This window comes from Bison bison, unplaced genomic scaffold (assembly GCF_000754665.1).
Source record: "Bison bison bison isolate TAMUID 2011002044 unplaced genomic scaffold, Bison_UMD1.0 scf7180017864180, whole genome shotgun sequence".
In the NCBI taxonomy this organism is placed as follows: Eukaryota; Metazoa; Chordata; class Mammalia; order Artiodactyla; family Bovidae; genus Bison; species Bison bison.
In genome coordinates this window covers 13,512,105-13,515,881 of record NW_011494752.1, presented here as the reverse complement: position 1 = coordinate 13,515,881, position 3,777 = coordinate 13,512,105, and positions in this window count along the sequence as shown.

The following is a 3,777-nucleotide window of genomic DNA, read 5'->3' as shown; positions in this document are numbered from 1 at the left end:
TCCCCACACAAGTAGATCAGATATAATGGTTATCTGAATTAAATTCACCCATTCCAGTCTATTTTAGTTCACTGATTCCTAAAATGTCGATGTTCACTCTTGCCATCTCCTGTTTGACCACTTCCAATTTGCCTTGATTCATGGACCTAACATTCCAGTTCCTATGCAATATTACATCACCTGTCACATCCACAACTGGGTTTGTTTTCGCTTTGGCTCCGTTTCTGCTCTTGTCCAATAGCGTATTGGGCACCTACTCTTATGTTTGTGTGTGTGTGTGTGTGTGCTCAGTCATGTCTGACTCTTTGCAACCCCATGGAATATAGCCCGCCAGTCTCCTCTGTCCGTGGAATTCTTCAGGCAAGAATACTAGAGTGGGTTGCCATTTTCTTCTCCAGGGGATCTTCTCAACCCAGGTATCGAACCTGAGTTTACTGCACTGAAGGCAGATTCTTCACTGTCTGGGCCACCAGGGAAGACTAGTTCCTTTCTTAATCCCATTTAATTAAAAATTATTTTAAATGTGTAGTGTGACATGGACCATTTTTTAAAAGTCTTTATTGAATTTGATACAGTATTGCTTCTGTTTTATGTTCTGGTTTTTTGACCTCCAGGTGTGTGGGATCTTTATTTCCCCAACTGGTGATAGAACCCATACCCCCTGCATGGGAAGGTGAAGGCTTAACCACTGGGCCACCAGGGAAGTCCCTAAAAAATTATTTTTGAAGTTATTTAATGGTAGTGAAATATGCACAACATGAAGTTATCATTTTAACTATTGGTACCTGCACAGTTCGGTGGCATTGTGCAACCATCACCGCCATCCCTCTCCAGAACCTTTTCCCCCTTTTCAAATCAAACTCTGTCCCCGTGAAACAATAACTCCTCATTCCACTCTCCCCAGACCCTGGCAGCTACCGCTCTGCTTTCTGTCTCTGTGGATCTGACTGCTCTAGGAAACTCACATGAGAGAGATCACATTATACGTATCTCTTAGTAAGTGATGTATTTCACTTAGTATAATGGCTTCAAGTTTCCCCCACAGTGTGGCATGCGTCAGGGTCTTCTTCCTTTTTAAGGCAGAATGATACTCCACTGTATTATGGACCACATTTGGTTTATCTGCTCATCTGTTGACGGACGCTCGCGTTGCTTTCGCCCTCCAGCTATTGCGAATAACACTGTTTGAACAAGGATGCACACATATCTGTATGAGTCCCTGCTTTCAATTCTTTTCAGTGTATACCTAAAGGTGAAGTTGGTGGATCATAGAGGGGTCACTTTTTCTTTTGAGACACTTCCTTTCCGCTTTCAATAGAAACAGCACTGTTTTCCATTCCCACCAGCAATTCATGAGGGTTCCAATCTCTCCACGTCCTCACCCACACTTGCTGCTTTCTGTTCTTTTGATTACAGCAATCCTAGTGGATAAGAAACAGATGCCTGTTTAACTGGATGGTTACTTTTATAGCACCTGGTACATTTATGGAGGTAATTTGTTGAGTTTTCCATCTCTCCCGGTAGGCTGGGCATCCCTTTCAGTTGGGGAGCAGCTCTGCCTTCTTGTAACCCAGCACTCACTGTTTATGACTAGATTCATTTTGTAACCCCTGGGCGCCCCCAGCTACTGGGAAAGCTGAGAGTGACTCACCAGAGTTCCCCCAGCTCTGCACAGATCCCTTCATTGTCCCTCTGCAGCTTTCATCTCCTGCTTCATCCCTGTTTCTGAGGAATTAGTGCTCCCACAGCTCCTTCGGAAGCAAAACACTTCCAGAGGACACCCTAAAGTTTTATCACACGGCAGAAATGGTCTACTGGGCTGCTAGTTTTTCTTTTCCATGCCCTTTAGGTTTTCCATCTAGTAAGTATATTATGCTTGCTCAGTCACTTCAGTCATGTCTGTCTCTTTGCCACCCATGGACTGTAGCCCTCCATGCTCCTCTGTCCATGGGATTCTCCAGGCAAGAGTACTGGAGTGGGTTGCCATTTCCTTCTCTAGGAAGTATATTATGCTTACACTATAAACTATGGTGTTGGTCCAAAAAAAAGGAATAAATTTTAGTGGATATGAAAACGCTTTCACAAACCCAAGTCTACAGAAAAGTGTCACATTGCTTAATGTTTAAAATCAAATTAAACCAACCTTGAATATTAAGTACAACTTTGATCTTGCAAAGCTGATAGAAAATCCAGTATCAGTAAATAGTAGAATCTGTTGTCATCAGGGCTTGCAAAGTCCCCAGCAGCTTTCTGCAGAGTACACCCTTTAAGGAGAGCCCTCTGGAGTTCAGGCCACACCAGCCATGCTTAAGAAAGGTAGTTGCCTAAGGCCTCATGACATTTTTTGCTCAGTTACTCAGTCATGTCTGATCCTTTGCGACCCATTGAACTGCAGCATGCCAGGCTTCCTTCTCTTTAACTCTCTCCCAGAGTTTGTTCAAACTCATGTCCATTGAGTCGGTAATATCATCCAGCCATCTCATCCTCTGTCGTTCCCTTCTCTTCCTGCCTTCAATCTTTCCCAGAATCAGGGTCTTTTCCAAAAAGTTGGCTCTTCGAATCAGGTGGCCAAAATATTGGAGCTTCAGCTTCAGCATCATTCCTTCCAATGAATATTCAAGGTTTCCTCCTTTAGGATTGACTGGTTTGATCTCCTTACAGTCCAAGGGACTCTCAAGAGTCTTCTCCAGCACCACAGTATAACATTTTGGATTTCAGCAAATCTGAAGGCATCACTCCAGGATATCCGCTGGGTTTGGTGCTAGAATCTTCTGTCACCATTTTTCTCGCCTGCCTCAGGAGCAGTTACCTGCAAAGCCTGTTTGCAAGTGCCAGGGTGAAGCTGCACACGGCTCAGATGTCTGTGACCCTCTTCCTCTCCCAGTCAGGCCCAAAGCCAAGCCCCTGGCCTCTGCTTGGGTGCCTCTACCCACAGGCTCCACGTCTAGCAGCCTCTCCACCATGGGCTAAGCTGGGGCTGAGCTCAGCTCTCTGGAGTTGTTGAGGCTCCTTTCCATGCAAAATCAGCTAGAAGTGAGCAAGGAAAATGTAGCGACTGACTGCAGGGAGTTTCAATGTGGTGTTTCTGATCTTCACGGCACTTTCCTTAAGGTCATAACCAGCTCAGGCCTTTCTTACAAAATATCATTGACTGGGTGGTTTATTAAAAAGATGTGTGTTTCTTATGGTTGTGGAGGCTGAGAAGTGCAAGATCCAGGGCAGATGAGTTCCTGGTTTGCAGATGATCACCTTCCTACCATGTGTTCATGTGGCCTTTCCTGGGCGTGTGGGTATAGAGAGAGAGCTGTCCTGTTTCTTCCTGTTTTTATGACGTCATTCATCCATCCTGAGGGCGTCATCCTCACAACCTCATCAGAACCCCATTACCTGCCAAAAGCCCTACCTCAATATACCATCCCCTGGGGGGCCAGGACCTCAACATATACATTTCAGAGAGACACAAAGACGCAGTCTGTACCATTTCCCTTGGTGACTTGGATCCCGGCTCCTGGCATATAGTGGCTCCTCCCTGCAGAGCTGGGAGCATAGGCTCACTTCCTATTAGGTCCGGCCCAGCAGAGTCAATGCCGATTCTGCTCCCATGAGCCTATCATGTGGTCACACCCAGACCTCAAGTGTCCCTGGATGTGTGAGCCAGCTGCTTCATCCCTCACTCTGAGGGGGAAACATGGATTTTTCTGGACAGTGAGTGAGCTGCCTAGGCCTTAAACAAATGGCCTTCCTTGAGAGACAGAAATTGTAGGCTTTGATTAGGGC